Source organism: Caretta caretta, chromosome 20 (genome assembly GCF_965140235.1).
Source record: "Caretta caretta isolate rCarCar2 chromosome 20, rCarCar1.hap1, whole genome shotgun sequence".
Classification (NCBI taxonomy): domain Eukaryota; kingdom Metazoa; phylum Chordata; order Testudines; family Cheloniidae; genus Caretta; species Caretta caretta.
In genome coordinates this window covers 13887890-13900633 of record NC_134225.1, presented here as the reverse complement: position 1 = coordinate 13900633, position 12744 = coordinate 13887890, and positions in this window count along the sequence as shown.

The window sequence follows — 12744 nt, the reverse complement described above, 5'->3', positions numbered from 1 at the left end:
TATCTATCTATGCTCTTATCCAATCCAAGCATCAGTTGGTCCAGCTATTTTATTTGCCCATCAATGTCATTTCTCCCATGAACTATCCCCAAAGTATTTAGCTTCCAATCATGGTTGACCAACAACCAACACAATTAGCTCTGTGTAGCATGAAAGCTCGTCTCTTTCATCAGCAGAGGTTGGTCCAATAAAGATACTGCCCCATGGAACCAAGTCATCTTCATTGACCGAGCAGGGCAGACATAACTGAGCAGCTGGTGATGCCCTGGGTGTTTATAACGTCTACACCAGAGGGGTTCACCACACTCCATCAGCGTCACAGATTGGAGGGGCTCCCAATTCCAGAGCCAAAAAGAAATGAAGGTGCGTCCCATAATGCACCTGGCCAAGCGGGATGGGACCAGCTGTCCCCCAACGTTGGCCCCCTGGCTCAGCATGCGCATGCCATGGCAGCAGGTCGATGGGTTTCCAAATTCTGACACCATTGCGATGGTTTTAAATTTCAAAATTTTGTGTGGGGGGGACCTGATGACAAAATCCTCCCCCGTCCCAACCAACTCCAGAACGGGTCAAAATCTTGAAATGGGGGAGGGGGGACTGGGGTGTGTGTGACATGTTCCCATCGTTTTTTTCAAGCCACGTCTAGTGCTTGGCCCCAGTAAGTGCAACAGCCTGCTACTGAGCTAGCAAACGGCGTTAACTTAGCTCCGCAGCATGGGGCTTTTGTGGGGGGTGTAAAACTCTGGGGGTTTGATCCTCCGCTGGTGCCTTAGGAGATCGGCTGGCATCATTGGCCTCTTCACTAACATTGCTGCAAAGGCTCCACCTCCCCATCTCAGCTCCTGTCCTCTTTCTGCACCGGTCCCATTCTGTGGCAGGCAGTTTGGTGCTGCACGGCAGGGTATTTCCACTGATCAGCAGCAGTGGTGTTTACTAGGGGGCTGCACACCGCGTTGCTTCGGTCGATAGCACGCACCACCTTGCCTCCCTCCATTTCTGCCCCGCCCCCCAACTCCCTGGGTGCCACCCTCCCACGGGTGTTTTGCTGGAAGGATTTTAACGGCTGCCATCAACCGGTTCTTTGATATGCAGCTGATTTCAGAGGTGCCTGAAGCTGATGGCTGTGCGAATCTCATGCCAGGGGCTCTGTGTGTCCCCTCTATGTGTTTGTGAGGCAAACCCACAGCCAGACCAGGGCTGCTCACTCTGCTGCCACGACTCATCCCTCCCACAGAGCCCCCCCCAGGACTCGGCCCTCAGGCACCCTGCAGCAGCCGATGGGGCCTGGGTCAGGTGATCCCCAAGCACAGGTACTTCACTGACCCTGCCAGCGTGGTAAGTCAGTCTGGGCAACAGCACAACCTGTCCAGAAATCTCTCTGGTGCCCTGTAGTGTAACAGATCCCCAGGCTTCTGGTTCCTGTTCCCGCCCCAGCCTTGCTCCAGCCTGGTCCATGCCCTGCTCTGATCTCGCTCCAGCCCTGCATCCACCTCTTGACCCCCGGCCCCTCTGACCACCCGGCCCCAACCCTTGGCCTGCACCTAGACTGCGATCCGGACTTGACTTGCCAGTGGATTCTGTCCTTGATTCTGACGCAGAGCCCGACCCCAGACCCTGGTTTCAGTGCTGTCCTCGGCCTGCTCCCGACCCTACATCTAGCTTTGACCACTGCTCCAACCACCAGATCTGACTGCCCGGAACCAGAACCTGGCACCATTTTATCCCCCTCTGGTTTCCTGATTCCCACCCTGGCCCATCAACAGTGTTCTTCTGCCAGGTGATGCCTAGAACTTCCCCAGAAATTCTGGAATTGATCAGATGTGGCATTCAAGAGTCGCCACGTTACAGGCAGATGGACAAATACATGCCACCAAGCTAAGTGTCTGTTTGTTGGGTGGGGGCGGCTGTGCCTGGTAGTGCCAGTCGCCGACCAAGCCAAGCGCTGTACAAACACAAACCAAAAAGTCCCTGCCCCAAAGAGCTCACCAATTGCTTTAAAACGAAGCTCCCAGGTTGAACTTGGCCCACCATTTAAAACAAGCTTTTAGCTCCTGTCATATAGCTCCCGAAGGGATGTGCGCACTGGGGATCCCTGAGCTAGAACCCGCCAGGCAAGGATTCTTAAAATCAAAGGATTTTATGAGTGAAATTTCACAAGCCCCCCCGGGAAGCAGCGGGATGAGACTAACCCCATTGCATCTCAGGGAGTGACTTGTCTATAGAACCCAGGTGTCCTGGCCCTCAGCACCCCACTCTGCTGCTGGCTGCGCCCCTCTCTGAGTGCTCGGAACAGGCCCCAAGCACCCAAACTCCTGGTGCTTCTTTCTGAGTCGTCAACTCAGGTTCTGCCAGGGCTGCGGGGGCGGGTGAATCGCTCAGGCAAACCTTCTGCCTGTGCTTCTCAACCAGGGCCATGGCGGTGCGTCAGCTCCCCGGGTGAATTCCGCGGCTCCATTCCCAAAGCCTGGCCAACCAGAAAGCGCGGAGCGAAGACCACCCATCCCGCCCAGCGGAGCCACCCAGCCTCGGCTCTGCCCCCATCAGGAGGCCCGGTGGGTCTGGGAAGGGCTCAGCCTCCTCCCTGTCCCTAATACAAGCTGCCATGGAGCGTGTGCCCACACCAGGAGGCCGAGTCATCGCTCCTCGCCTGCCTGCAACACTCATTTGCTGCTGGTTGGCAGAGAGCCCACTGGACACGCTGCAGAACTCATTGCCAGGGGATGTTGTGAAGGCCACAGCTATAACGGGGTTCAAAAAAGAATGAGATAAGTTGATGGAGGACAGCTCTGGGTGTCCTTAAACCTCCAACGGGCAGAAGCTGGGAGCGGAGGACAGGGAGTGGATCACTCAGGGATTGCCTGTTCTGATCATTCCCTCTGAAGCACCTGGCACTGCCCATTGTCAGAAGACATGATACTGGGTTGATGGACCATTGGTCTGACCCACTATGGCTGTTCTTATGGACTGAGGGAGGGGCGAGGTGCTGTGATCTCCCAAAGGGCAGCATTCAAAGAAGCAGAGTTAAGGTTATGCAGCTAATGTCCCCTTAACGCTGCATTTCCAACCCTTGTGCGTGGGGAATTAAACTCTCCTGTTCTGGAAGGACCCGAGTTGCGTCTGCAACTTCCACAAACAGGTTGCAAGGCAGGGGCGGCCTTTTGTACAGAGCCTAGCACAACAACACCCTGGCCTCAGAGCTGTGCGTGCCACAGACACTAATTAAAGAACCCCTACAGCCCGGTAGGGAGGTGAGTCCAGGGCTCTGGGGGAGGAATTCGCCCTCTCTGATGCACCCACGGTCACTAATCAGAGGCAGGGAACAGAACCCAGGGCCCCTAGCTCACTGCCTAGCGTGATGGGCCACAGATCCAGGGGCAGGTGGCTGGATTCCCCAGTCTGAGCCGGCTGTCTGGGCTCGCAGGGTCTCTCTCGCTTCCTTTGCACTTTCACCCTCAGTTTCATCAGCTTCAAAGGCCCCCCCTTGGAGCCCCGCCCTTTGCAACGCAATATAAATACACCAATAACTGTGATCGGCTTCAATCGCGGCCCGGCAGCCGGGTCACCCAGAACGCAAGCTACTAAAATAAGAGAGCGAGTTTCCTGCACAGCCAGCCTCCGGCTCTGCCCTGTAATCAGCCGAGGCCTAAATGGCGTGTTTATTTATAACCCTTTCATTTCTCCCTCGCGCGCGCTCTTTGGTCGGGCGACCGCAAAGCCTTCGAATGGGCCGAAGGCAGGCGCTGCCTTGGACCCGGAATCCGGGCGGGCTCCCAAGTTAACCCTTTGGCGTGCGTGACAGGGACGAGAGATGCTAGTGGGCTAGTGAGTGGCACCCTGGCTGCCCGGAATGGGCTGCCCCCTGCTGATCCTGCTGCCTGGCTGCCCCCTGCCCCCCAGAATGTTCCTCCTCTGGGGGCTCTGCCAACTAATGACCCCCAGATCTTACTGCTCCCAGCAATCCAAAGGGGTCTGCATGTAGCTGCCCGGTACCTCAGGAGGGGAGGCGACCGTGGGGAAAGCAGCTGGCAAACAGCAGCCAAGTCACTGTGGCGACCAGTTGATTGATTGTACAAAGCCCAGGGGTGAAGCCTGGCCATGGTTACCCAGGCAGGGGATGAGGCAGGTGCTTCCAGCTGCATAATGGGACACTGGGTCTCTCATAAGTTAAGTAGGACTGGCCTGTGGCAGGTGTTGGTTGGGAGACCCGTAAGGATTGGCAGGGGTTTAATGTACCTTGTGCGCCCATAGATTACCTCCCACTACTCTTACCTGGCCTCCCATAACAGCAGCGGGAGTCCAATCTGTTCAGCAGCCACGTGGCTGTGTTCTGCTGCTGATTTGATTACAGCAGAAGGCACTGCTTCCGTGCTGGACCCCCCAGCCTCAGCCTCGTAAGGTGCTGTCTCTTAGACAGAAGACGTGGCCAAATCCCCTGGCACTTTCTGCTGTAGCTGGCCTGGGTATCCTGAACAAATTGCCCTTTGGTGAATAATATTCTGCCTCCCTATGAGCCTTGCTCACTTCCTGTCTGAAACACAGAGTAGTGAGGCTTATGTGCTGCTGTTCAACACTTGCCCTGCCCCAGAGGTGGCTGCATTTCAGAGGTGGGGGGGGGGAAGATCCCGCTATAAATTCAGCAGAGCAAATCGTCCCCAGCCAACCTCTGCAAAGGCTGCCTGCCTTGTTGGCAGGTCCATGCCCTCCTTGATGGAAGTGTCTCTACCTGGGGAGTAGACGCATCCAAACCTTTATGAGCCTGTCGGGCAGGGTCCAGCTGTTCCCCAGATCCTCCCCCTCATTAGGCAGGAATGCATTCTTTTCAGGCCCCTTCTGTCCTGGCCTGTCTCACCTGCAGAGCCTTTGTCTTCACCCGCAACAATAGCAGCCCGAGGGTGCAGGATTCTCCCATCCTATCCTCAGGAGTGGATTATCGTACCTTCCAGAACAGCATGGGGCATTGCTGCAGAGACAGGGCAGGCCATACCTCTAGAAAGCCAAGTGCCAGGTTGATCTGCCCCTGTGATGCTGCTCAGCTCTTAACTTGGACTTTTCAGCCAAGCACTGGGTAAATACACAAGGCTCCTTCTTCAGAGGGGGAAAGTGAGGCACAGAGAGGGGGGACTTGCCCACGTTCACACAGCAAGTCACAACATCCAGGCTTCCCAGAGCAATCACTACCATTCTGATAGCACCTCCAGGCAGCTAACCAATATCAGGGCCCCATTGTGCCAGGTGCTGCACAGACAGAGCAAGAGACAGCCCCGGCCTAAAGAGCTTACAATGGAGGGAAGGCCCAGAGTCATGCGGCTGGCCAGTGACAAAACCAGGAATAGAACCCAGGTGTCCTGATTAGAGCCGGGTGAAATTTTTTTGATGGAAAATAGATTTTGGGGGCTCCGAAATTATTGGCAAATTCAGGTCAAATCTGATAACTTGTTGTGGTTGAAAAAGAAAAACTGAATTTCCCCCCCAAAATAATGGAGATGTTTTATTTCCACTTTTTACTTCCAAATGGCATTTTGTTGTCAGTCTAAAAATATCCCCCGCAAAAGGGTGCAAAACATCCCCAACCGGCCGAATCAAAACAAAATACAAAATACAAAACAAAATACAAAATACAAAATTTCATTTAAACATTTCGGTTGACTCGAAACGAAACGAAAAAACGACAAAAATGTCGAGTTGCCTGGAAACATTGCAGCTGATTCAGAACGAAATGGTTTTGATTTTTCGATTCAACAAAAAACTGGTGAAAAACTTAGTTTTGGTTTGAATCATCAAGCTGATTTCTTTTTAAAATTTTTCATTTTGGCTCCTGACCTGAAAACCCCCATTATTTTCCATCCTGATTCTCAAGCCACTGGCCCACACCGTGTGTGCTTGCACCCTGCGACATGTATTACCCATGTAACCCCTTATGCTGCGCTCCTTTGCATTGAAGTGAAACAGCCTTCACGCACTGCAGACAAATCAGTTCTCAGCGGCTTGCTCACCCCAAGAAACCGCCTTTATATTCTCTGCATTTTCAGTTAGATGGGCATCTGCATTCTGCTCTTTCCCTGCTCACGCGCACTTTCGTATGGGAGGCAGTTTTCACTAGCCCTGAAATAGGCCCGTTTTCTTTGCAAAACTGAGTCTGTTTCTCTCCACGACCTTGCTTTGACTTGGTTCTCAGTTCTGCTGCAAATAATTTGGTCTATAATGAATTCATAGAATCATAGAATCACAGAATATTAGGGTTGGAAGAGACCTCAGGAGGTCATCTAGTCCCACCCCCTGCTCAAAGAAAGACCAACACCAACTAAATCATCCCAGCCAAGGCTTTGTCAAGCCAGGCCTTAAAAACTTCTAAGAATGGAGATCACCACCTCCCTAGGTAATCCATTTCAGTGCTTCACCACCCTCCTAGTGAAATAGTGTTTCTTACCTGTTCATCTTCATGTTCATATGAATAGATTTTAAGGTCAGATCCTTACCAGTGCTTAAGTCCTAAAAAAAAAGAAGTGCCGGAATGCTTGGTTTCAACAAAAATAAAACTTTAAAAGGACTCTTATGAAAATCCCAATTATCACTGTTCCAGCACAACTGTTCCACCCCCACCACCCCAAAAGTGCCCGAATGGAAAGGTGCTGAATCAAGCATCCAATCTGACTCTCTTCTATAACACAGGCCATAGAATTTCACTCCGTGATCCCTTCAGCTACCCCAATAGCCTGTGGCTGAAGTGGCACTTTTAAAAAGCCAGCCAGCCCTGATTTAAAAAAGGCCAGCTGATGGGGAATCCACCGTATCCCTCAGGAAGCTCTGCCCTCCCTGTTAACAATTTACAGCTGATTTCCAGTGTGAATTTTTCTAGCTTCAACTTCCAGTCCTTGGGCCTTGCTGATGTACACCCTTATCTTCTGCATTCTCGGGGTTTGCTTTCCCTGAAGGTTTGGATTGCTTTAGATCAGCCTAGTTAAAGTGGGACTGCCCCTCCAGCGTAGACACAGTTATACCAGTATAAATGTGCTCATACCAGTAGCTATAATTCCTATAAAGAAAGGGGAATAAGCTATACCACTATAAGACATCTTTATACCAGTATGGCTGTGTCCACACTAGGGGTTGTACTGGTAAAACCATATGGGTAAAAATCATGCCCCGAGCTGACACAGTTATAGCAGTACAAAACCAGACGTCTGTGACACCAGCCCTTGGGTCTGATTCCAGGGCCTGCAGCTCCAACCCCCAGTCCATCCTGGTGCAGGTACAATCGTTTTGCAAATCTCCCAAGCAGAAAAGCTGGGCTAACGCTGAGTGGATCCAAACGACAGGATCCAGCGCAGCGACAGGCGTACGGGCCTGACCGGGGTACACGCCCATGAGGGGACGAGGCCGTGCGCTGCACAAGGAGGAAGGAAGGTGCGTGGTAAATTGTTAAATCGAGCTCAGCGCTCAGGCCCTGCCCTGCCCCTCCCCCAGGGCTGCCTCTGGGAGCCAGGAGAGGGAGGATCAAATTGATTAGCAGATAAGCCCTCAGAGGAACCTGTTTGCTGGGTGTCCTGCCATCAGCAGGTGGGGAAGGAGGAGGAGAGTCGAAAGAACCTGCTACCTGCTTTGTCCTTTGTTTACAAGTTGTCGCTTGACCCTTGCCCAGCATCTTGCCAATGGGACAGATCTGGGGAGAATCTCAGGCCAAGCCTCACAGTTTGGATCCAGACTTGCCCATGGTGCATTATCCAGAGTCCAGGCCAGGGGCTGGCTTAAGGGATACCCACTGGATCCTGGCCTCTTAAAATTTATTAGGTATATTACGGTAGTGCTTAAGCGCCCTGATCACAGATCAGGACCTCATTATGCTGTACATTATGTATTAATATGTACAGCCTGTAAATGATGTATCAGGTGTCTTATGGTAGCACCTAGGAACCCCAGTCATGGACCAGTTGCGCTAGGTGCTGTACATTATTTATTAGGCATATTACGATGATGCCTAGGAGCCCCATTGTGCTAGGCGCTGTACATTATTTATTAGGTGTATTATGGTAGCGCCTGGGACCCCCACTGTGCAGCACACACACAAAATAAAAACATGGTTCCTGCTCCAAAAAGCTTCCAATCTATTAGGGCATGTCTACATTTAAAATGCCATGGTGTAGACACTCCCTGCAGCAGCAGGAGTGTAGTTAATCCCCCTCCCCAGAAGATGGTATTTGGGGGCGGAGGGATAGCTCAGTGGTTTGAGCATTGGCCTGCTAAACCCAGGGTTGTGAGTTCAATCCTTGAGGGGGCCATTTAGGGATCTGGGGCAAAAAAATATTGGGGATTGGTCCTGCTTTGAGCAGGGAGTTGGACTAGATGATCTCCTGAGGTCCCTTCCAACCCTGATAGTCTATGAGTCAGTCTATGAGCTGGGTTGACAGAAGAATTCTTCCATTGACCCAGGACTGTCTACACTGGGGGTTAGGTCGGCTTAGCGGTGTCTCGCAGGGGGGTGGATTTTTCACAGTCCTGAGAGGAGTATAGATGCCGATGTAAGTGCTGCTGAGGTCAATGGGGTTGCTCCAGAAATGCACTGGTGTTGGGGCGATCAGAACCCAGATCCCAGTTCACCCACAGCCGAAGGCGGGGAGTGTTTGGATGTGGGACAATTGGAGAGAGGGGGATCAGCTAGGGAGTGTGTCATTTGTTGGACTCTGATTCTGCATCTGTTTTACTCACCAACCCCAAATGTTCAAAAATGATGAGTCAGGTCCCCCAAAAGTCACGAGATTGCCTTTACGAATCATGAGATCAGCTTCAAATTCATGAGATTTTAACAATAATACATTTGAAGGGGTTTTTCATTTGCCTGCTGGCTCTTAGCGCTGTCTGGTATCGTATTTTCCAGTTTTTCTCTGCGGCCATGAGACCTAAAAACATCCATTTTTTTTAAACACAAGCTGAAATTCTCACATAGTCACAAGACTCCAGGACCTGGGTCTTTCAGGGAAACACCAAATATCGTGAACGTCAGGCAGTGTTGATTTCAACACCCTATTGTGTTTTCACTGCCACATCAGGCAGTGAGTGAGAGGTTTTTATGGAAACGCCTGGAGAAAGCCGTATTACGGTAAAGCTTGTTTCCAAGTTTCCCAGCAGGCGTCAATGTGGCATGGGCTAGGCTGACCCACAGCGACAAAGGGACCAAGCTTCTACCCTTTGCATGTCTGGCTGGGCTGCGTGCTGCATCAACAAGAGAATGGCTTCAACTATTTCATTCAAAAACATTTCCCAGTGGAAAATCAGCTGTTTTCCTGATAGCATCAATGTTCATTCTGTTCAAAATTTTCTCATTGTTTTTGGTCAAAAAACCAAAAATCAAAAACGTTTTAGTTTTTTGGGGTTTCCCCTTCTCCTTTGCCCATTTTGCTGCTGGAAAAGAGGGGGGAGAAACCCCAAATGGTGCCTTTGTGGAGGGGGGTCAAAACTGTCAAAATGTTAGCTGGAAAGTTTCATTTTGTTCTGCAAAAACAGTGACCATTTTCTGTTCTTTAATCAGAACCATGGGGCCTTAAGAAACATCCCTGAACCCATCAGAGTTGGCAACACCATTGCTTGCAAGCTCAGAAAATGAGGAATTCTCCCTCTGAATCCCCGGCACAACAGAGGCCCCAGAAGCACTGACATGGTCCGGGGGGAGGTTTTGCATAGCCGGGCACACGGGGTGTTCCATCATAGTGTAAGTCTTGGGACCTCCAAGCCTGAAAGTGCAAGCCTGAGCTAAAGAGCCACCGGTACTCAGCTGGGGTGTCATTTCAGAAAGATTGGGGGAGGCAGGATTGGGGCAAGGTTGTGTCAGCACAGAGACCATTGTACGTTATATCCAGCAAAGTCAGGGGGAGAACAAGTGGAGTGTATAGACCTATGCAAAGTCTGGGGGGCAAACCCAGGTCTGGGGAATAAACCTAGGACATATCCCCCTGCTATAGGAGACATCTTCTCTGCGGACTAGGCTCAGAGAGGGCTCTGTAGCACATTCTCTCCAGTGGGTTAGACATGCTTTTTCCCTCACTCCTTTGGGCTGCACAAGGGTCTTCTCTGTTGCATTTTTCTTCCTTAGGGCCTTGCAAAACCCCCTCCCCCCACCCCTGATATCAGGCCGAAGCTCGCTTCAACCATTGGCTTTTATGTGATTAAGGTTTTTTGTTTTTTTAAAGCTTAAATACAAGCTTCACTTGGTTTCAATGCACAGCACTAAATCAGCCCTAGGCAGGCTCCAAACAATGACACCTGGTGCTTCCTTACTGCCTTTCATCTTAGGTGTTCAAAGGCAGGCTCGCCATCCCCTATTGTAGGGATGGGGAAACTGAGGCACGAGGCAGGGCCGTGACTCCACCCAGGTTCACACAGCACATCAGTGTCAGAAACAGGCAGTCCTGACTCCCAGACACCCCTCTGCTCTGGCGTCTAGATCATGCTTTGTCCCTTTGGAGTGGGCAATAGAACCCAACAGGCCTGACTCCCAGACACCCCCGTGACTGCCTCTCCCCTCCCAGAGCTGGGAATAGAACCCAGGAATCCCTGCAGCCCGCCCCCTTCTCTAATCAAAAGACCAGGCTGCCTCCCGTAGCAGGCCCATCTCAGTTTCTAACATGCCCTATAACAGACTCTATTGTGCACTCCTCACACAGCCCAACCTCCCAGCGAGCACGCCAAGATCTCTGAGCGCTGACCCTCCGTCACACACTTGCAAGAAGCAAAGGCTGGAAACGGGGGAGAATAATTTATTTCCACCCCAGCTGCTGGCGTCTCTGTTGACGAGTTCCCCCGACTTTGCCATTCTGGCTACGTTCATTTTAAAATGGTCTTTAATGTCATGTTGGAAAATCAATCTGAGGTCGGGAGCGCATGCCACTGCAGCCTTTGATTCCCCCCTCCCCTTTCCACCAATTGCTGATTCCTCCTCCCTCCCCCCCCCCCCATTGACTTCAGATGCACAAAAAATAAATACTTCCAAATGTGGCCTCCAAATGGGCAGCGAGCTGCTGTATCTTTAATTAGTGGCTTCCCCCCTGCTAACTAAAAAGGAAAATCCAGTCAAAGAAAGGTCTAAACAGACCCAATGCAAGGCCTATCCTTGTAGGGAGGAGGGTAGGAAGGGATCTCAGCAGATGAAAGACTGTCTGATTTTATTAGTGAAGCAGTTGTGATACTTGCATTGCATCATCGCGGGGCCTCTGTGAGTGTAGTGCAGAGACAGGGTGCTAGGCTGGGGCCCTGGTTTTTAATTCCTGGCTCTGCCACTGGCCTGCTGGGTGTCCAGGCGCAAATCACAGCCCTGCTCTGTGCCTCAGTTTCCCCTCCCACCCTTTGTCCGTTTAAACTGCAAGCTCTCCAGGGCAGGGCAGGGTCTGTGGCCCACTCTGTGTTCGTTCCTCACCCGGGACGATGGGCTCTTAGGGGCTACTTGGGTGTGAAGCATAATCAACGGTCTCAAAGCCTCCCACCTTTCAAAGGCAAGTGCAAGGAGTTGTGGGGTAATGCTGGAGATGGAGCCCATCAGTGTGGAGCATTTTATTTGATAGAAGCAGGCAAATTACCATAGAATCCTATGTGCCAAATGCCACACAGAGCAATCGCTGGGCCGTCTGAGCGAGCTAGATTTTGCTCTCATTTATAGCTGAGTAAAAGCACAGCAAGGCTGCTCACTACAGATTTATCCCAGCGTCAAGGCAGGGCACCGCGGCTCACTCCAGATTCACACCAGTGTAAACGCACAGCCATGCCGCTTAGTCCAGATTTACGCCTGTCTAAATTCAGGGCAAGGCTGCTGACTCCATGTTTACACCAGTGTGAATGCAGATCAGACTCTGGCTCTACACGAGAATACATCGGCGCAATTTACACCTCCCCTCGGCCTGTCAGTTAGAGCCACCCCCAGCGCCTCTGTTCTGGTCCCACTCTCTGTCTCTTTCACATTCTCTCCTTTTCCTTCGTGACTTTTCTCTTTGCTGACCTGGCCTGTCTGCCCTTCTCTTTTCTTTTATACCGTCATTGCTTTCTCTCTCCTCTCAGCTCTCTCCCTTCCTATCCTCTTTTCTTCCCCGCTCCTCCTCACTCCTTGATCCTCTGGCTGACAGCCAGACAGCTAGACGGACTCTCCCACCCCTCATCCTTGTCCCACCTGCACTCAGGGGCCCTCTGCTCCATGGCCCTGTGGCTTGTGCTCCCAGTGCAAAATGTGGGGGCGAACTGGCCACCGCATTGATCCGGGTAGCACTTTGGGCCAGTGTAAACGTCTGCCCAGAGGGCGGCAGGAGGCTGAACCACCCCCCGCAGTAGGAACCAGATCAGACCTCTAGCGAGCGTGGAAGAGGAGTCGGATTGAATCTGAGCTGGGAGTCTCTTTCCACGTGCGGGCCCGATCCTGCTCTTTTTGACGTCGATGGCAAAACTCCTAGGGACCTAAACAGGGTCAGGATCGGTGTTGAACCATTTGGGCCTGATCCTTCCATCCGTTTACAGACTACCCCACCCCCACCCCCTCGGCCTGAGTGGGAAAGGAGAGTGTGTGAGGACTGCAGGGTCAGCCTTCATCCATCCCTCAGGCGCAGCCTCCCCCAAGCCCCCCGGCATTGCCTTGTGCCCTGGCGGAGAGTCCCAGCCCCAGCATCCCAAGGGGTCAGTGCGCAGAATGTCATCCGGCTCCCTATTCCTAGCTCCCCACTTCTTCTTTCCTCCTTTTCCATTCTTTTTTCTGTTCTTTCCCCATCCTTTCCC